The sequence below is a fragment of the Macaca fascicularis genome, chromosome 3 (genome assembly GCF_037993035.2).
Source record: "Macaca fascicularis isolate 582-1 chromosome 3, T2T-MFA8v1.1".
Lineage (NCBI taxonomy): Eukaryota > Metazoa > Chordata > Mammalia > Primates > Cercopithecidae > Macaca > Macaca fascicularis.
The window spans coordinates 95,593,883-95,617,171 of NC_088377.1; positions in this window are offsets into that span (position 1 = coordinate 95,593,883).

The following is a 23,289-nucleotide window of genomic DNA, read 5'->3' on the forward strand; positions in this document are numbered from 1 at the left end:
GAGAAGCCATTAAGTCTATAATGAAGGGCAGCAAACAGAAGTGAGTTGTGCAGAAAACTGGATAAGCTGTGAGCTCTTAAGGAAAGCGTCAAAACAGGACAACAACTCAATAGCAAAACAGGCGCAGCATATTCCAACTAACAAATAAGCATGAAAATAGGCTCGACCATATTAACAATTAAGGAAAATAACTCAAAACAGTAAGAATTTTTACCTATTAGCATAGTGAAAGCTAGTGTATGGCTATCCCCAAGTGCTGACAAGATTAAAGGGAAATGGGTGTACATCTTTACTTCTGGTGTGAGTTAGTGGACATGGTAATTTTGAAGAGCAATTCATCAGTATTTAGTAAAGCTGGAATTACATATCCTCTAATGCATTGTTCCATTTCTAGATGCTAATAATTTTTCATCTGTATCTGAGTTACTTACGTGTGCTCAATTCACAGAAATTCTTTGCACTACATACTTAAAATGTATGAACTTTTCTGTAGGTATGCTTTACTTCAAGAAAATGTTTATAAGACAAAAATCTGTGAGGAACTCCTGGGAGAAGGTAGAAGCTGGTTAGGTCACAGCGTGGTAGGGGCAGAGTGAGAGAAAATGGCAAATGCCATGGACAGAGAATAGGTGGGGAGAGAGCGCTTTCTGGTTGTTTTCTTTTCTCTCCATTCATGATCCAGGTAGATCATTGTTTAACCTGTGGCCACCCAACAGAAACATTTATGTATCTGTAGAAGCAGATATGCAAAACGATGACTTTGCAACTTATTAAATAAATGTATCAGAAGCAACCTAAATATTCATGATGTCAAAATCAATGAATCATCCCAAACTGGAAACCACCCAAATGTTCATCAACTGGATGAATACATGTTCATGTAGTCACACAATGAAATACTATATAGCGATGAGAAAATGATCTGCAGCCAAAAATAATATAAATGGAACTTACAAACATAGTATTAAGCAAAATAATAAATATGCTTGTTCTCTTTCTTTTTTTTCTTTTCTTTTTTTTTTTTTTTTGAGATGGAGTCTCACTCTGTCACGCAGGGTGGAGTGCAATGGCGCCATCTCAGCTCACTGCAAACTCTGCTTCCCAGGTTCACGTCATTCTCCTGCCTCAGCCTCCTGGGTAGCTGGGACTCTTTGTTTTTTTTTGTATTCTTAGTAGAGATGGGGTTTTGCCGTGTTAGCCAGGATGGTCTCCATCTCCTGACCTCATGATACACCCACCTCGGCCTCCCAGTGTGCTGGGATTACAGGTGTGAGCCACTATGCCCGGCCCTTTCATTTCATGAAGTATAACTATGCTTGTATATAACACAATGGAATACTGTACCGTAGTTAAAAGAAAGTTGCGGACAAGAAGACAAACTAACATGGTATAATGATGAACTGTTTGTTTCAGCTTGACTGGGCCATGGAGTGCCCAAATAGTTAAATATTATTCTGGGTGTGTCTGTGAGGGTGTCTTTGGATGAGATTAGCATTTGAATTGGCAGACTGAGTAAAGCAGATTGCCCTCCCTAATGTGAATGGCTCTCATCCATTCAATTAAAGGCCTGAATAAAATAAATAGGCTAATTCTGTGAAAAAGGGGCAACTCCTCCTGCCTGACTACTATGAGCTGGGACATTGTTTTTTTTCTGGCTTTTGGACTTGAACCGAAACATCCGTTCTTTTTGGGTCTCAAGCCTGCCATCTTTCAGACTGGAATTATACCATCGGCTCTCCTGGTTCTCAGGCCTTCATACTCAGACTGGAACTTCACGTCAGCTCTCCTGGGTCCCCAGCTTGCTGCTTGAAGATCTTGGGACTTCTTAATCTGTATTAATTGTATGAATGATTATTTTATATTGTATTCCTTATAATAAATTTCTCTCTCTGTTTCTCTCTCTCCATCCTCCCTACACACACACACACACACACACACACACACACACACACACCTCCTATTGGTTCTGTTTCTGTTTCTCTGGAGAACTCTAACTAATACACATTCTCACCTGAACTCATTTATAGAAATTCCATAAGAATGAGAGAGGCATTGATGAAATGCAGGAGTTAAAGAAAAACCAGAAGACATTTGCTAGAATGGCTTAAATGATAAAGATGGAAAATACTACATGTTGGTGAGGGTGTGGAAGAAAAACTAGCATACCCTACTGTAGCAATGCAAATTGGTACAAGCCCCTTTGGAAAACTGCTCAGTAGTAGCATCTACTGCCAAACATATGCATGCTCTATGACCTAGCAGTTTCACTGCTAAGAAAATGCCCAACACAAATGAGCACACATGTTAACCAAAAAATGTAACAGTCAATATGGCAGTTCTGTTTGTAATAGCCTCCAACTAGAAGCTACCTAAGTGCCATTCAATAGTAAAATGGAAAAACAAATTGTGGTATATTCACACAATGGAAAACATACACTAATGAAAATGAATGATGCTGGGATGCTGGTAATATTCTATTCATTGACTGGACTGATAGTAACCTGAAGGTGTTTCACTTGTGAAAATGCATTGAGCTATATACACTTATAATTTCTGCATGCTTCTGTATGTATGTTATATAAGCTTATTTAAAAAAAAAGCTGTGAGAAAATCCTGGAGTTAGATTAGAAGCTGACTGAGTCATGGTTTGATAAAGATGGGAGCTTGGATGGGGAAATGGCAACTTAGAGTAGGCAAAGGCCAGGTGCTGTGAACAGGAGATAGGCTCAGAGAGAACTTTTTAGTTGTGTCTTTTTCTGCACACACTGTCCAGGTGGCTCATTGCTTGGCCTGTGGTTACCACACAGCAGAAACTCTGGATCCTGGCCTGGAGCTGGTTGGAGGGGCGCAGGAGCAGGGGAGCAGATCACAACATGTGCGGATGGGCAGCTGGCACTGAGTGTTTCTTCTTGTCCATCTGTATTAGGTTGAAATCAAGGTGTTGGCTGAAATCGGGAACTCATCACAGTGTCAACTGGGGAAGGATCCACTTCTATGTCCTGTCATGCTGTTGGCAGAATTCATTTCCTATGGACGTAGAACTCACGGCAGCTTGTTTCTTCAAAGCCAGCAAAGGGGAGAAAGATTCTAACAAGATGAGTACAACACTCTTATGTAATCACATATACGTCATTGTATATGGCCTGTTTACATTGTCTGAAAGCAAGTCACATAGTCTACTCGCACTCAAGAGAAGGGGATTATAGAAAAGCATGAAAACCAGGTGTCAGATATCATGGGGGTCACCTTAAAGTCTATCCTCCACACCACTCTATGGGCTAGATGCTTACAAATGAAGAGGCAGCTCGTGAAAAAGACCCAGGAAGCCCAAGCATGGCAGTTCACAACCACAGTCACAGCACTTTGGGAGGCCAAGTTTTGGGGTCACTTGAGCCCAGGAATTCAAGACCAGCCTAAGCAACATAGACCCCGTTTCTGCAAAAAATAAAAACAATTAGCTGGACATGGTGGTGTGTGCCTGTGATCCCAGCTACTCAGGAGACTGATGTGGGAGGATCACTTGAGTCCAGGAAGTCGAGCCTGCAGTGAGCTGTGATGGCCCCACTGTACTCCATCTGGAGTGACCTGAGACCCTGTCTCAAAAATAAATAAAATAAAATAAAATAAAGTAAAATAAAATAAAGACCACGGAAGAGTAGAGCTAAGTATTTAAGGCATACCAACAGGAAATACTGAGTATAAAAATAAATAGCTGAAAAAACTACTAAATAGATGTTTTGAATGGCTGGAGAAAAGAATGAATGAGATAAAAGACAGGAGAAAAACTCTCAGAAGACAATAAAAGTGATAATATTATGAAAAAATGGGACAAACAGTTAAACAGTATGTAAAATAAAGGTAGATGTCTGAACATCTGTATCCTAGATCCCTGTGGGAGAGTTAAAAATCAATGGAAGGGATTGGAAAACAAAATTTGTGAAACGATTTTATTTCCAATCCATAAAAATTCTTGAAATTTTGACGTGTAAAATTCTTAAGAATACATTTACAAAAGACATAAAATATCTCTATAAAACATAGCAGAAAGGAATGAATAAAGACATGAGGAAATTGAGAGGAATGCCAGTTCAGGGACTGGAGGACTCCGGATTGCTGGAAATGTCACTTCTTCCCAAATTGATCTATAGATTCAGTAAAATTCCACTAATAATCAATCCAAGATTTTTAGTAGAAATTAACAAGCTGATATCAAAATTCCTATGGAAAGGCAACAAATCTAGACTGTCGAAAGCACTTAAAAATGAATAACATCATTGAAGAGCTTAAACTACCTGACTTCAAGATTTTCTATAAAGCTTCAGAATTCAAGACAGTGGAGACTGATGAATAGATCAATGGAACAATACATTTTATGTATGTAAAAATTGATTTCTGCTTATATAGGTATCTGATTCTTGACAGAGGTACCAAAACTAACCAGTGGGGAATAGAAAGTCTTTTCAAGAAATGGTACCAAGCAACTGGATATTCACACGAAAAAAGGAAATGATCGTCAGCCTATGATTCTCATCACAGCCAAAATTAATTTGAGGTGGATCACAGACTCAAAACTATAAGCCTTTATAAAAAAGCAGAGGAGAATATTTTTTCAACTTGGGGTTAGGCAAATATTGCTTAGATAGGATGCAGAAAGCAATAATCACAATAAAACTTGAAAAACTAGACTTCATTAAAATTAAAATATTATGATAATCAAAAGATGTTTTGAAAGTGTATTTTTTTTGAAAAAGAAAAGATGTTAAAATGTACAGAAAATATTGGGAGAAAACATTTATAAAATATGCATCTGACAAAGAACTGATATCAAAGATATATCAATAACAATAAGAAGATAAAAAAATTAAAATGGAAAATTAATATAGACACCTCACAAAGAACAATATGATAATTCACCATAAGTATTTGTACAAGTGCTCAAGGACAACAGTCTGGGAAATGCACGAGATGCTACTACACATTCACAAGAATGACTAAAGTTCAAGAGACTGACAATACCAAAAATTGGTAAGGACATGCAGCATTTGAAATTCTCACACAATGCTAGCGGAAGGAAAAATGGTACCGCTATGATGGTTTATGTTTGTTGATGAAAAACTGGAAAGATTCCAGGTGTTCATCAGTAGGAGAATGGGTAAATAAACCAGGATATACCCATACAATGGAATACTTCCCAGCAATAAAAAGGAACAAAGCAATAATACATGCCACAACATGAGTTAATTTCAAAGTCATTAGGCTGAAAGAAAAATCCTTAAAAATGTTTATTATATAATTGTGTTTATCTTAAGTCCTGGAATAAGCACAACTAATTTACAGTAGAAAATTTAAGCATGGCAATTGCATCTGTGGGTATGGGTATGGGGCTGGATTTGGAGGTGACTGGAAGAGGCATAGAGAACTTTCAGAGGTGGTGGTAAAGTTATGTATCTTGATAGGGGCCTGGGATACACAGGTGTATGCATCCATCATAATGCATTGCATGGCATAATTAAGATTTGTGTATTTTATTGTACATAATTTTTACTTGAGGAGACAAAATAAAAAATATATAAACAAATAGTAGTATGCATTTACTTGATATTCATGCTGAAGCATTTGAAGGGACCTTACTGATGTTGTTGACTTAATTGGAAATGCATTAAACATTTCCTAAAATAATTGTTGGATAAAAAGTTGATTAGAGTGATAGGTCCATGACAATGCAAAAAAAAAATTGATAGAATCTAAGTGGTGTTTATATGGGTTTTCATTGTATAATTCTTTTCTGTATGATTGGAAATTTTCATAATAAAATATTTCTTAAAATTTGAGGAAAATTATTTGAAGGAATAATTATTGAAAATTTGTCAGAATTAAAGGAAGTTGTAAGACTTTAAATTGAAAGTATATAGCAGACGTGAAACAAGAGAAGAAAAGGAAAACCTAGACAAGTAACAGCACAATGTAAGGATATCAAGGACAAGGGAAAAGTTCTAAACATTTTCAAAGAGGAAAAACAGAACCTTTACAAAGAAATAGGCATCATATGGGTATCTGAGTTCTTAATAACAATACTGGATGCAAGAAGATCATTGAATAATGACCTGGAGATTTAAAAAAATATCTTCAAACCTAAAATCTTATATCCAGAAAAGTTCATGTGTGAATAGAAAATATTTTTTTTCACATTCCTGACTCCAAAATGAACCATTTTTTAGGGGGAGGGGGGTGGAGGATGTCAGATGACCTTGACAAAAATATCAAAATATTTTTTTAAAGAAATACAAATTTGGGTATGATTTGAGAAATCCATTGACCAGTAGTCTACACAGCAAGTTATATTTGTTACATTAAAAAAAAAAAAAAAAAAAAAAAACTAACTCATCATTTGTTATATAGGTTAAGTCTCTTCAATAAGAAAATGATGAAAGCACTGGTTATTCACAAATTTCAGTAGCCAATACCTTAAGACCCTGCTCCTGGGGGTTCTGTTCTAAGGGTTACAATACAAAAATATGGGGATAGCCGATTCCAAGTTTGCATCCTGCTTCAGAAGCTTCTCTGAATATTGCAGTCAGAGGGGATGAATGGGGCAGAACCTCAGCTGGCTGCAAATTTGTTGAAATTTACTCTTAAGGATCAGTGCTATAGAGCAGTAGTCCTCAAGGTGTGGCCCCAGGACTGGCAGCATCTGCATCATTACCTGGGAACTTGCTAGAGATGGAAATTCTGAGGCCCCACCCCAGATCTCCTATGTTAGAATCTCTGGGGGTGGGGCCCATGAATCTGTGTTTAATGAACCTTCCAGATGATTCCGAATTCTGCTAGGTTTGAGAAGCATGATCCCAGAAAAGCATGTTGAAGCTGATGGAGTCATCAGAAGGATGAACTGGGTGGCATGGGGTGGAGTCATCTGAGTGGGGCAGGGAGGGATTGAAAAGCATCAATCCACTGGCCGTTAGATATAAATGTGATTACCTTTTGTCATATTTCTAAAAGCAGTTCCATGGTTCCTGACTTTTCTTCTAATATGATACATATGCCTAGAAAATTTTCTCTCATGTATCACTGAGATTTGATGAATTCTCTATAATGTGTAAGGAAGTAAGCTATACTACAATATTATGATAACTAATGATTGTAGTGACTATTAATTTCATTCAAGGATGGTGGCTCTTTACAGTTTTAGAGGTAGACTCCTAATCCTGGCCAATTGCTCATCATTAGTTGTGACATCATCCTTTACTCTTTCACTCAACACCTACTTCCCACACAGGTCTCCTGGCAAGAAAGGCCTCTTCTACCTCTGCCAAGAGTCCTTTTCTTTGTATCCCTTTGGTAACTTTTTCCTCACACATCATAATGCTCATCCCTATTTAATACTCTGTCTAAATATTTCTGTTCTCTGATAGACAATGATCCCCGTGAGGGCAGGGACCACAGCTGATGTACTGATTACTGTACCTTTTGTATTGAGCTCAGTGCTTGGCATCAAATGGGTATTTGTTGAATGAATGACTCAGAGTGCAAGGTCATGAGTATCGTGTTGTTATAGGATAACCTTGAAACTTTTCTAATTTAACAAAAGCAGGACTTAACTTTATTAATTAGATATTAACTGATAACAGCAACTGCAAACCCCAGCATGTTGTGATGATACAGGTAAGAATCTTTACCCTGAATAGCCAATGGTGCTGGGGGGACTGGCTCATGGCGAGGCTGACAGCTTCGCTCAGCGTGATTCTACTCTGGTTTGAGAGCTCTGGTCTCTGTTATCTCTATTACAAGAGGCAGCCCAGAATTCCCCTCCTTGTCACCCCTTGACACAAGTGAATAGACTAACAGATTGCAATCAATTGTGTATCATACCTCTGTGTTACCTATGGAGACTGGGAACCCTCTCAAAGCCCAATATTTTACATGTTTACTGCTTGCCAGGATAGGGGTTCTCAATCCTCCACGCACGTTGAAATAATCTAGGGTGCTTTACAATCCTCCTTGCACATTGGAATAACCTGGTGTGCTTCCACACCACACTTGAAGGTTCTGAAGAGATTGTTCTGGGATGCAACCTGGGCATTGGGATTTTGAAATGCAACCCAGGTAATTCTAACGTGCATCTGAAACTGTCCCTATAAACTGTATAAAATTAATCAGGAAAGAAAGGATTGGAAGAAATGAAAAGAAACCAAGCTTGCAGCACATTCAGCATTAATCATGAGGTCAACTAGTTCTCTTACCTGCTTCCTTACAGTTGATTGGTGCTTATTGTCCTAGAATCAAGTAGACCCTGTTACAATATTATAGTTCACCATAATGGTTCTATAGATAACACCTTGAACATTATAAAATGTTGTTTTCTCTTTGAGAAATTCTTTCAGGTCCTGCGAACCAATGAAACTATTGATGTCAGCTGGTCTAAAGGACCCCAATGAAACCAACTCGTCTGAAGAACCCCATGACAAGCTGACTCACCAAAGAAGACAGGTTCCATGTCTTGATGATTTCATCCCATTTACGCTGACCAATCAAGGACTCCAGTTTTCCAGCCCCACACCCTCCATGATCCCCTTAAAAACACCAGCCCCTGGCCAGGTGTGGTGGCTCATACCTGTAATCCCCGCACTTTGGGAGGCTGAGGTGGGTGGATCACCTGAGGTCAGGAGTTTGAAACCACCCTGGCCAACATGGTGAAACCCTGTGTCTATTACAAATACAAAATTAGCTGGGCGTGGTGGCACATACCTGTAATCCCAGCTACTCAGGAGGCTGAGGCAAGAGAATCACTTGAACCTGCGAGGCATAGATTGTAGTGAGCCAAGATTGTGCCATTGCACACCAGCCTGGGCAACAAGAGCAAAACTCTGTCTCAAAAAAAAAAAAAAAAAGTCACCAGCCTAGTAGTCTTTGGGGAGGTGGATCTCCTTGCTCCTCCTATCTCGTTGTTCAGTGCCTTGTGGTCATTAAACTTTCTCTGCTGCAAACCTTGTTGTTCATGTAATTGATTTGTTACTGCACAGCAGGCATAAGAGCCTGTTGGTCCTACAACACATGCAGGGAAATGAATCCCTACCCTAGGAGGAGAGCAGTTCTAGGTTCCTGGTTCTGGTTTGTATGTTTGCTGCCTGTCCAGCAGTTTTCATTCTGAGGCTACTTTCCTAATTGTGTGGTCCTGCCTGGACTTCAGCCTTGAGGGATGCTTCTGGCACTCCTGGGATGCACAGGAAGCCCAACATCCTTTGTGTGTTTCACTTTTTCAAGACCCAGTTTTAGCCATGGGGCACCCATAGTCTCAGAGGAGCAGAGAAAGGGAGGGAACTTTCCAATTTGTTTATCTTTGGGCCATCTCTCTTTCTCGGCAACAGGAAGTCATAGTCAACATCCTTTCTGGAGACTATCAAACACCACATTTGGATCACATTTCAATAATTAAATATAGGCTTACTTAAAAATGTCCAACATGAGCCTGAAAGCAGAATGTCTGGGATGAGAAGGGTGTATAGATTACAAAACTCCAAATACATCCCTTAGATTTTCTCTGCCCTTGGGTTGGCTCAGTAATTCATTCTGCCTTTCTGACCTCAGAAAGGTGGGCCTCTCAGTTTAGTTCTTGTACCTGAGAATGCAATGGATCTAAGACTGGGGCATCATAGTAAGACTGAACCAAAGCTTGGCGATATCAAAAGAGAAATTTGCACAAACTGCTACGAAACTGCTTTACCAGGTATAGTCTACTCTTTATGCTGCTGGGGCACATTCAGGCTATGGGGCTTTGGAAAAGAGGTGGTGTCTGGTGAGTTTCACCTTTAAAAAATTCTTCCTTTGTCTTTGGTACCTGTCTAGTTCTCCTCTACTCAGACTCTCTACCTCTTCCTGTTGTATTCAGTCCAGCATTTGGTTTGGAAGAAGGCACTGCACATTGTCCAGTGGTAGTCAGTGAAACAACTCCTCCAACACCATTTTGGTCACTCTCCAATCTCTAGTAGCTATTGAGACATGCCCAGTGTCTTCCCTGTCAGTAGAATGGAGATCTGAAAGTCTTAGCTGAAACAAACATTCACTAAGACCAGTGTCCAATGTCAGGGATCACATGAGTTGAATTTGAGGAGTTTCCCCAAATCCCAGGGCATAGATAATTACATGGAATGGACAATTGGTGAGGATGTGTTGGCCATTGTTCACTGTGGGCCGTGGACAGATGCCAGTAAAAGGACAGCTGGGAACTGACTTGGCTTTCACAAGGCCTCTGCCATTGGCTCACAAATGACCCACTCTACAGTGACCATCTTCCTCCAAAGCCTACCCCCACCAAAGGTTCAGCTCTTTGGGTTTGACAAGGGGAGAACCTGGGCTACAAGTAATAGGATTTTATAAATGCTGAGGGAAAGTATACACAAATTTTTATTTGAAATATTATCTTGACATATTTTGATCATTGTATATTTTGTTGGTTTTGTTTTGAAACCTATTTGTATTCTTTACCTTCGTCTCTCAGCCTCTCCCCCTGCTATGTCTTTATTTTTCTTGTTTTCTTTTTCTTTCTTTCTTTCTTTTTTTTTTTTTTAAACAAATGATGTTGTAGAAACTGAATATCCAGTCTCTTCCTTTTCTAGATGAAGGTCCCCTTTCCCAGGTTACTGATTCCCTTCTTTTCTACTAGGAGAACCTTTGCCTCAGTCTCATATCAGCCGTGTACTACTGGGAGATACTTGGTAAGAACATTTTTAAGTTTTGACCTTTCTAGTGTGAAAAGCTTTGCCCATTAGACAGGCATTTTAGCTTTAGCAGTGATGGAGAGTTCTGGAAGAGAATGCTCAAGGTTCCGTGGATCCCCCCAGCTTCCTGCTTCATACATTCACTATGGGAGCCCTGGCCACAGTTTTTATGTCCTTGAACTAATACATCATTTCCCTGTAATGCTGAAAGAGGAGAGTTTGTAAGCTTTGGAATAAAAGTTATAGGCCAAATATTTAAACTTGTTCTTTATATATGTATTTTTAATGGTTACTGGTGTCCATCTCCGTAGGAATTGACACTCTGCCTCATTGCAGGGAAAGTCTAAAAGTTTCTCTTAGTGCTATGCAAATGAGGAAGTTCTGGAGCTTGCAGGTATTTCCTGACCATCCACAGTGATGCATTTGTTAGCTGACATTTTGTTAGTTGGCATTTTCATGTATGATCTGTGCCCTGAGCTGTCAAAATGATCTGGATTCAAAGTTGGCTCTGCTATGTCCTGTCTGTGAGTCCCTGGATTATTTACTTAACAGTTCTAAGCCTCTTTCTTCTCATCTGTTAATTGAGAGACTGTGGTGCCTGCATCATGAAGGTGTTGGAAATCAAATGAGATCTAATAGTCTTCCTTCTTGTCTTCTGCTTAATTATTACTATTTTTTAAAATGTGAACAACTTTTCCTTGGCTCTTTCTTTAGTCTCCAAATTCCTGAATGGAGACACTGCACCTTTTCTCCTTATATCCTCTGACAAGGTTGAACTTTACCAGAACCCTGGGATCTCGGAGAATAGAAAAGGCCAATAAATGCCCCCATTGCTTTGTGTTCCAGAAAGGGCTTCGTGCAGCTAACAATTATTCCCCATGTGACTTAAATCAGACTCACCAATGCTCCCTTGTGGGCCATTGATATGGTTCAAATGTTTTGTCCCCTTCAGATTTCACGTTGAAATGTGACCTCTAATGTTGGAGGTGGGGCCTGGTGGGAGGTGTTTGGGTCATGGGGTGGATCCCTGGTGAATGGCTTGGTGCTGTTCTTGCAGCAATGAGTGAGATCTTGCTTTGAGTTCAGGTGAGATCTGGTTGTTCAAAGAGCCTGGCACCTCCTCCTCTCTCTCTTGCTCCCTTTCTTGCCATGTGGTGTGCCTGCTCCCCCTTTGCCTTCCGTCATGATTGCCAGCCTCCCGAGGCCCTCACCAGAAGCAAATGCTGGCACTGTGCTTCTTGTACAGCCTGCAGAACTGTGAACCAAATGAACCTCATTTCTTTTTAAATTACCCAATTTCACATATATTTTTGTAGCAACACAGAGTAAATAGCCATAAACACCTGTAACAAGGCCAGACGCAGACCCTCTAAATTCCCTTTGTTTGTCTCATAAATGATACTAGCTAAGCTGTTTCGTCTCCACTGATCAATCAGAAAAACATGCAGGCTAAACCAACTTTGGTTAAGATTCTGTGCTTCTCCTGGGCTGAACTTTGTCCCGCCCTCAGCCTCAGCCAGCACACAGCCTCTCCTTCACAGCCTCTCCCTGGAGTAGGCTGCAGAGTTCAGGGTAAAATATTCCCACATCTACTGACAGATCGTGTCGCTCCGGTCATGGTACTTCTCCACACCTGGTTCTTTCTAGCCTCGTCTATTCTTTCCTATGAAAGAGAATCTCTTTTTTCCTAACCCTTGAGATGCTTGCAGATCTCATGATAGGAATGTTCTCCACACTGCAATGGCCCCTTTCTCCTTACTGCAATGGTCCAGTCTCCCTCTTGCACTAATCCTTTTGAATAAAGTCTCTTTATTTTATTGTAAGACAGAGTCTTGCTCTGTTGCTAGGCTGGAGTGCACTGGCACGATGTTGGCTTATTGCAACCTCCACCTCCCAGGTTCAAGGAATTCTCTTGTCTCAGCCTCCCCAGTAGCTGGGAATACAGGCCCACACCACCACACCCAGCCAATTTTTGTATTTTTAGTAGAGACCAGGTTTCACCATGTTGGCCAGGATGGTCTCATGACCCACCCACCTTGGCCTCCCAAAGTGCTGAGATTACAGGTATGAGCCACCGCGTCTGGCCTGAATAAAGTCTCTTCTTACCTAAGTGCCAGATTGTTTTTGGACATTCTCAGAGTGTTTAAAAATGCATGCTGTATTGAATTAAAACATGTTATTGGCTCAAAATTCAATCATAAAAACTGTATTAAGCAACTAATATATGAGGAGTAAGTTGTATCAGATGCTGCCAGAGCTTCCCTGACACATGCAAATGAAATTCATGGTTTGGTTAGGTAGAATAGACAAAAATGCTCTCAGTTAAATAACAAAAGAAGAGTAAAATAACACAAACACAGTAGGTGATAAAGGCAGTGTGATTAATCTTTAACTGAGTAGTAAAGAGAATTATTCTTTTGAGTTCCGAGGAAACAGAGCTCACAGTTTTGAGGTTTAAATTTGGGCTTGGGTGTTTTTAGTAACTTTGGATGAAGAACACAGCTTTTATTTTCCCACCTGAGCGCAGAATGGTAAGTATGGATTGTAGAGCAAAGGAAATTAACTTCCACCAGTGGGATTTTGATTCTCTGACATCAGAATGTGTCACAGCCTGCAGAGATTAAATTTCTCAGGATTAGATGCAAACAGAAACTCACTCCCAATATGAGCTGACAATTAAACTTGAAATAGCCATGGTGTTGCACCCACTATTTAATTCAGATATACCACTGATGCTACATTTGGATGTGTACTCTGTAAAAAAACCGTGTAAAAGGCTGGGTGCAGTGGCTTATACCTGCAATCCCAGCACTTTGGGAGGCTGAGGCGGGTGGATCACAAGGTCAGCAGTTCAAGACCAGCCTGACCAATATGGTGAAACCCCATCTCTACTAAAAATACAAAAATTAGCCAAGCGTTGTGGCACATGCCTGTAGTCCCAGCTACTCGGGAGGCTGAGGCAGGAGAATCACTTGAACCTGGGAAGTGGAGGTTTCAGTGAGCCAAGATCATGCCATTACACTCCAGCCTGGGTGACAGAGTGAGACTCCATCTCAAAAAACAAACAAACAAACAAACAAAAACAACAACAGAAACCACTGTGTAAAAGTGGGTTGGTTGGAGGAGTTGTAATTACTCAGATAGGAGCAGGAAAGAACATGGGAGAAGGTAAAGGGGGAACTCCATCTCACCACTGTGCTGGGTGCATGAAAGATGTCACATCATTTAATTCCCAGAATATTTCTTTAAAGTGGGTGCATGTTTCCCCATAGTGAAGGTGCAGAGAGCTCTTGGTAAGGAATAACTCTTCAAGTAGAGAAATAAGATAAGAAATAATCATTGACTTTCCACACCAGTTAACTTTTCATAGGACCTTAGTTTTGGCTTGCAATTCTGATCTGGTGGTAAGTGTTCTAAATCATTAGTATAAAATAATGGTATCCTCAGCATAGCATTAAACAGAAAATTGCTTTGAAGGCAGAGAAATTCTTGGGATCCTGCAGAAAAGATAAATGTGGTATATTGTATTTGGTAATTGCTTGCTCTAATGGGTACGAGAGGTTTACCTGTTACAATGATTAAGAGATATAGTCTCTAAAGAAATGGAATGCAATGTTTTACTTAAAGGAAGACACTAGAATAAATATGATTTCACAGTCCATGCTTTTAGGGTTGTATTTTTCCAATTATAGCTCCAAACTGTGCTTCCTTTAAATAAATGCCTGAAGATGCAAAGACACAACTTGTATTAACTGCTAATGTATTCCTCAGTGCCCAAGTGTGATTCTTCTATTCAGCTCTGCATTCTTCTTTTTAATTCCACTTACTGTAGATTTTTTTTATCAAGAAATATGTTTTAGTGTCTCTCTGTTCTGCTACGTGAAATGTGTTGTGATTTATTCAATCATCCCTATAATAAAGATTAAAGTTTCTTCTGAGTTTTCAGAAATAGCACTAAACAAACGTTCCTGAGCTCTTGTCTGATTATTTCCTCAAAATATTTTCTTGAAGTACAAATGATATTACTACTTCTTCATCAATTCCTTCTTTTTCTTTCTTAATTTTGCTGTCTTTAAAAAATCTGAACCCTTGGGTTAAATGCTTAACATTTATTTTCATTCATTCGTATTTATAATTGAAGTGTTTAAGGCAACGAATTTTCCTCTGAATCTGCTTTTAGCTGTGACCTGGAGAGTCTGATATGTGGTATTCTCATTTTCATTATTTCCTACAATGAATACAATGTGTGTCTGATTTCTTCTTAGACCGAAGAATTACTTGGAAGTGACTTCCAAATGTTTATATTTTTTTTCAGTTTAATTTCAAGTTTTGTTTATTTCTTGAATTACATTTTGAAGGCAAGCTCTATTTTTTGAAATATTTTAAAACATATATTATATATATATATTCTGTTTTTGAAAAAATACCTGGAATTTTATTTATAAGATAACTTCACAATTGCGCGTGCACACACACACACACACACACACATATTTTTAGAAGCATTTTATTAGGTACTCTTAGTTCTACTGAAGTCTCTAGAATCTCATTTCTTTACCTTTTAGCTTTTGTCTACCTAATTTGTCAAAGGCACAGAAAGGTTTGTTTATGTTTTCCATTATTATTGGGACCCTGCGTTTCTCTTTGTATTTCCTCTAGGTCTACACTGTACATTTTGATGCTGTATTGTTGTCCTAAAAAGATTAATGACACACATGATTATACTGAATTATGTCAACCGTCAAGTAAAAATACTCTCTCACATATAATTTTTTCACCTTGGATTCTGATTTGTTCTAAACTATTATTATGAGCTGGTATCAGTTAATAATTGCTTTTTAGTCCAAGTAACAGAGACCTTAAAAAAAGAGCAATTTAAACAAAGCAGAATGTTTGTTGGTCTTTTCTTCAAGTAAGATAGAGTCAAGGTATTGTGGTAAAGACACAAAGTAAATAACATAATCACCTTTCTTTGGGCCTACGAACTACAGTTGTTAAGTTGCAGAACCAAAACTTTCAGTCATAGAAGTCGCCAAAGCTTTTGTTCTTAACCCTTCTATTACACTAAATCTGCAGAGCCATTATAGTGTTCATCATAAAGAAACAGATTAGTTTTAAAAAAAGTGGTTGTACCAAGAAATCCTGCATTTCAAGGATAAACAAGTTTTACATGCATTCAGTAAAAGTGAGGCACTAATAAAGAAATACTATATTAATTTAGTATTTATTTTTAAAAGTAAATTTAAAAAGTAAATTATTTTTATAAGTAAATAAAAAAACAGTATCCTGAATTTTTTCTTTACAACATTGTATGCCAGAAAAAATTTTTTACAAAGTCAAGTTTGAATTAATGTAGGAAAGCAATGGGGAATTAGTGGTAACACGAGGTGAAGTGGTTCCAGGATATCATCAGTGACCCAGGCTCATCGTATCTTCTTGCTCTGTTTTCCTTGATGAAGTGCTTCCATCTTTAAGGTCACCATACAGTTGTAAGACATACATTTCAGCTTCATCATGTTTGCATTCCAGCCAATGGAAGAAGGAAAGGGAAAAGACAAAAGGGAGCTCAGTTCTTTTTAAAGAAATTTTCCTGAAAGCCCTCGCAATAAATTCCACTTATATCTCATTGACCAGAACTTAGTCACATAGCTTCTCCTATTTGCAAGGGAGGCTGAGAATATGGTCATGCTCTATAAAATCAGGATTCTTTAAGTCAACCAGATAAGCAGACCAATTCGTTGGTACGCATGGAGGATTTGTTATAAGATTCTTGTGCATGCCAAATCCAAGATGTAGTATTTGAAAGAAAGATGTAGTATTTGCATATAACCTATGCATATCCTTACATATACTTAAAATCATCTCTAATTATAATTCCCAATATAATGTAAATGCTAGGTAAATAGCTGTTATACTGTATTTTAAAATTTGTATTATTTTTTAGTTTATTTTGCATATCTTTCCTGATTCTTTTATTCTCTATGTTCTGTAATCATTGGCTTTTGGTGTCTCTTGTAAATATATTTTACTTAATTTTTTGTTTAATATGAGGCTATCTTTCTTTTAATGAGAGAGTGATTTAACCATTTATATTTAGTATTAAACATCCTGTGTTTGATCTCTTTATATAATTCCTGATTCTTACCTCTGTTTTCTGTCTTTAACTGCCATTTAAAATATTTTCTTTAGTTTTTGTGTTACCTTTGCATTTTTTCTTTACATTATCTTTTTAAGGTTTTCTTTAATTCTATTTTCTCCTGCAACATGAAAGATAATACAACTTTTTGCTCTATTAATGTATATTTATATGACTTAAAAATGTGACTAAATCTCAGACTGCTGGTTTATCAACAATGGGAATAAGACATTATTTATTGGATTCCCTTGTGAAAATGGGAAAAGCAGCTCATGTGCCTTTGTTCCCATTCTGCTCCTCCGGCCTCTTCTCAAACCAGTGGAATTTTTGATGCAGGATTGAAGTTAGATATGGTGCACATTGTCTTCCAAGAAATATCACATGTATACTTTGTCTAGACATGATATTTACAGGATCAACTTTTATAAAATTTGATATTAAAGTGGATTCATTGCCCACTATAAGTACTTCTGTATCTTACTTATGTGTTTGTGAAGTCTAAATTTTGATTTCTACCTAAATTAGCTGGACAATGTCTTTAAGTAGTTGCTTGACTTCTAGATTCTTAACTACTTGTATATTTGAGAGCTTGCATTAATTCTAACTTGACTTTGTAGACATTGTTTTCTGGCATTTAATGTTGTAAAGAAGAAATCCAGGGTACTATTTTTCATTTACTTACTAAATTAATTAGTATCTTTTTCCTTTTTAAGTGACTTTTATTGAATGCATGTGGAGTTGTTTATCTTTGAAATGCAGAATTTCTTGGTATAATCACTTAGTTTTTTACAAGTTTTGTTGCTTTGTGATGAACACTTTAGCTCTGCAGATTTAGTATAATAAAATGTTTAAGAACAAAGGCTTTGGAGATTTCTCTAAGTTTTGGTTCTGCAATTTATCACCTGTAGTTCTTAGACTCAAAGTAGGGTGATCATGTCATTTATTGTCCAAAATCATAATTTTAAGAATAAAATGGGTACTTTAGGTAGTTTACATGCAGTAAACCAGAATCGTCCTAAGCAAACTGGAGATATCTAGTCACCTTAGCTCTAGGGATCCTTTGAAAAATGGAAATTATAGTGTGTGCTTCCTAGGGTGGTTGTGATGGTTGAAGGAGCTGATGTGTGCTCAGGGCAGTTGTGGTACATCATTGCCTGATATTTACTCTTGCTAATGATAATATTAGTTATGTTTACAATTCTCTTCTGCTAAAAGGACATTTTAAATAATATCTTTAGTATTTTTGTTATGTTGATTCTCCTCTGCACCCCATGAACACTAATTATCCCTACTCTGTTCATCATTTTATGTCATCTGTATCTATCTATCATCTGCTTTCTGATCACCTTAATCTCTTTCTCCTTTTTCTCTGCATTGTCTGTGATGTCCTTAATCTTATTCTGATCAACACTAGATTTGGGTCTCTATTCTCTTTTTCATTCTTTTTAATACCAGTTACAATTATGCAACAGCACTATAAATTACTTGAATTATTTCTTTAGTATACCGTCTTCCTCTTAACCTGTCTTCTTATGCTAGCATCAGTCTTTTATCTCTAGTTAGACCTCAGTTTCTATACTTGTACAGTGGAACATAACATCAAACTTAGAGGATTGTTCATAGGACTAAATGATATAAAGCACTTAGAATAATGCCTGGAATATAGTCAATGCTTAATATATTTTAGCTAATATTATTATTTTAGAGTTTGATTTTTTTAAAAATCCTGTAGCTTGAACTTTTTTCATATTTTTGAAGTAACTTTTTCCAAAGTAATAAGCTTTATTTTTGCATGTTATATCTATTTAAATTTTTACATTATTTTTGCAGAATTTTGAAGTCAATTGTACATGTTTTTATAAATAGCTTTATTGTGAAATAATGTATATACCATAAAATTCACCCATTTTAAGTACACAACTTAATTAACTTCTAGTAAATTTACAGAGTTGTGCAACCATCACCACAATCCAATTTTAGAACATTTCTCTCACACAAATAGTGTCTCTTTCAGGCCCATTTGTAGTCATTCCTTATACTCACTCCAGTCCCAGGCAACCAGTAATCAGCTTTTCATCTCTGTAGATTGATCTTTTCTAGACATTTTGTAGAAATTAAATCATAAAATATGTGGACTTTGTGTTGGATTTCTTTTGTGCAGCTTAATTTTCTGAAGTTCATGCGTAGTGTGGCCTGTATCAGTACTGTATTACTCTTCATTGTTGAAAATTATTCCATTTTGTGACTAGATCACATTTTGTTTATCCATTTACCAGTTGAAAGACATTTGAGTTGTTTCCACTTTTGGGGTTTTATGAATAATAAACATTCACATACAAGTCTTTGTGTGGACATCTTTCATTTTCATCTCTCTTGGAGAGATTACTAGGAGTAGAATTGCTGATTTGCATGGTAACTTTGTGTTGAATTTTTAAGAAATTGCCAAACTGCTTTCCAAAGTGGCCACACCATTTTACATTCCCACCAGCAATGTATAAATGAGGGTTTCAGTTTTTCCACATGATTGACATCACTTTTATTGTCTGTTTTTTTGATTCTAGCCATTACAGTGATGAGTAAGTGTTGTTTCATGTGGTTTTGATATGCATTTCCAAATAGCCAATAATGTTGAGCATCTCTTCAGGTGCTTATTAGTTATTTGTATATCTTCTTTGATAAAAATATCTATTAAAATCTTCTGTCCATTTAAAAATTGAGTTGTCTTTTTATTGAGTTTAAGACTTCTTGATTACATCTGAATTTCAAATGTGCTGTTCTCATTTCTCCCTTTACACATCTTATAAGGCAATCAGGTCTATACAGTCTTTCTATTGCCATATGTTGGTGTGGTGGGTATTTTCTTCCTGAAAAGAGCAGATTTATATTTGCATTGTCACCTAGACCGAAGACTGTAGGAAAGGAGAAGGAATGGGCAATCAGATCTCTGGGACTTTTCTTCGTGCACATTTTCTCATATTTTAAACTACTTAATCTGACACCAAATCATGAGAGCATACAATAGAAGAAGTAACCTTACAGTTACGATTGCTCTCTTAAATGCAGGATGAATCTGCCTCATTCATGAGAATTTGAATTAGAGACAGTCATTTTCAATTTTGGCTAGATGTTGAATCACCTGGGAAGCCTTATAAACCACCAAAACCTGTGCTTGCCTCCCAGTTTAGCTGTAACTAGTCTACGTTACAGCTTGGGCAACGGGGAGTTTGCAACATTCTTCAATTGTAACGTGCAGCCAAGGTTGAGAAGCACTGGGCTCCACAAAGGAAGAGCACCTGCAGGTTTTATCTGCGTTGAGGATAGACAGCATGTCCCTACATGTTTAGTTGGCAAGTAAATTGGTCTTTGTCTCTATTGTATGACTGCCTGGCCATAGGCCCTTGGATTCATAATGTGTGTATGGGCATGGAGTCAGAGGCAGAAGGCACTGCAATTAAGAAACTGCTTGCTCAGTGAGAAGTGATGAACAAGGATACTGGCTTTCCCATCCAGCTAAACCACTCCTCAAACATTTCCTACATACAGTCGGAAAAGGGACAGAAAGTGTTGCCCTCTTACCTACAGCTCATCCTTTTCTCTACTTTCTTTCTGTAACACTACATCAGTGGTTCTCAAACTCGCAATGTTTTCGAATTACCTGGGGAGTTAATAAAGAATAGAGGTTTAGGTTCATCAAGTAGACAAGAGCCTGGGCTTCTGTATTTTAACAAGTTCCCTAGGTGATTCTGATATATACCACAACTTTGAAAATCACTGCACAAAGATATTTTCTTGGGAACTTTAATTAGTAAGAGTCTTAGGTGATTTCTGTGCTGTTTTCATGCATAGTTGGATGTGACTAAAACGCAATTATATCCAGTAAAAATTTCTTGAGCTATCTTTTTACTTTACTTGACAACATATTTATTGGACCATATGAGAAGGTGATCAAAATGCTGCCCTGATTCGCAACAAGCAAGGTGGCAAAGTCAACTACTGGAGAGTGTGGGGGTTCTGAGGAAGTCTGAGATGTCCATTAGAGCCCTGGTTATGGGAAAATCAGAGATGGGAGGTTTATATCATGACCCCTGACTTCAGATGGGATCATGTCAGGCACAGCTGGGCAATTGCAGTCCCAGAGTAAAGTGTCTTTCAAAGTTCTCAGTTCATGTCAATGATTTCAATTTCCACTTTTATATCATTCTCAAATATAAAAGCTTTTCAGCCAATTATTTTTCTCTTATCTGAACTGCTAACCTTTTTTTCTTCTTCCTTCTCTCATATGTGACAAAATTTTATCAGAATCAGAACATCATGCTCTTGTATTGTCACACTAAACTATGTTTTAAATTATATTGCTGCCAAGAATCTTAGAAATATCCATATTAAGGTACATTTGCTGAAAGCAAAATGAACAAATCCAGTCTCTTGTCACTTAGAGAAGGTTCGTTGCTCTAAACAGAATGCATGCTGATTGATTATATGTCAGCTAAAAAGGAGGTTCCTTCTAACTTAGTAGAGCAACTGGGCCTGTCCAAGAATGACTTTTTATTCACCATTGCAAGAAAGTGCATCGGCCGTTTGATCTATAGAATGCATCTGAGAGAGAAAACAGAAATTAGCACTCTGAAGGAAGGTGATAAGAAATATATAATCCCTGACCATAGCAATTCCAACGAATTACAGAGTTTCTGTAAAATTACTGAACTGGCACTCAAAATGTCCCTTAGCAACATATTCATTGAACTCTGTGAGATGAAGATGAAATTGCTGCCCCAATTTGGCGAAGTCAGCTATTGCTGGGATGTGGACTACCTGGAGACGTTTGAGGTGGCTGTTATATCTCCAGTTAGTGTAAAATCAGAGAAGGGGGTAATAGCAAGTTAGAATTATGTCTTACTCAAGGCATAAGGAGTCTATGAGAGTAGTCGATTCCTGCTCTTTATGTATTAGGTTCCCTTCTGATTAACCATTTGGCAGGAAATCAGAGCTATTTTGCTAATTTCAAAGACCCTCTCCCCGGGCAAATGATGTGGTTGATGTATCATCCCAGAGATTCAGAAGGCAAAGATACCAATGCCCATGTGTATCTAATTGGGGTTGGAGTAGAAGAAAAGCATCTGAAACAGTCCTTAAGGACTCCTTACTGCCCTCTGCACTTTCTTCCTCTGCTTATTCAGTAGCTCTTCCTGTCTCAGACCTATACCATTATACCTCAGATCTTTCTCTTGCTTTATTGGGCTTACTCCTGCTTGACCTGGGCTCCTCCAACTTCCCATTTATGTCCTAACCTTGTTCTCTCTCTGTCTTGGTTTTTGACGTATAAATTAGGTTTGGGAAAACTTCCTACACCTTCTTTGTTGGGATGTTTTCTGGAGTAATGACTCCAGGCGAGACCACGGTTAATCATGATTCACATTGAAACAGAAGCTGGGTCGATAAGACTGGAGCTACTCAGGAAGTTTTTCTCCTTTATTCTCTATCAACTCAATGCCAAATACACTCCACAATGGATCTGACCCCTCTTCCTGAAGGTGGTGGTCTGCAGCTATCCGTACAGTCTTGGGGCCCTAGAGATAGCATAGAAAAAACACAGTTTCATGACAGACAGGTAAAGAAGTTTGCCCACAACTTGAGGTAGAGCCTATATGAGTATGACAAGGAGACTGCGGGTCATGACTGGGATTGAAGGAGGCATCTTCATCCTTTTCATCTTACCTAGGACAGAAATTGAGAACCCATACTAAGACATCACAGCCACCTTCTTTTACTTCATTTGAGACATGAATGGAACAGTTTTTCATAGGTACACAAACATGCACATAAAAATCCAAACAGCAAAAATAAATAACAATGTTCAAATATCAAGGGCTTTAAATGAAAATGTTTTGACTCAATATAATTCTTAAGGAGTGACTTTCAAACACTGCTTTTAGATACTGCAATTTCCCTTGCTTTTTATGGAAATGAAAATAGCTCTTAGAAGAGGCACTCAGGCTTCTCAAAAATAGTGACACAACCTATTCATTTCATCCACACTCTTTAAGACTAAAATAATTGGCTGGAGGTTTCAAGCGGGATGTTCCTGAGGCTTCTCCAAAGATTTTCCAAGATGCCCTACCCCTTTTCATCCTACTTTTTTTTTTTTTTTTTTGAGAACAGAATAGGGCCCTAAAAAATAAAATGATAAACTAGAGCAGATACTAAAAAGTTGTTGTTATGTCTTATCCCTTTAAATGTATTATACATTTCTTGGGAGCCAGGAATGTGACTTTACCTCTCGGTATCTCCCAAGTCACCTAAGTAAGTGATTCTGCCATAGAGGCCTTCAATTAGCATTAATAGAATATGTCATGATGTCATATGTAACACCTCCATCCCCCAGCCTACCTGCTATCTACATCTGTTCAGTTAATGAGTTCTGCCAATGCTCCTTTTTAA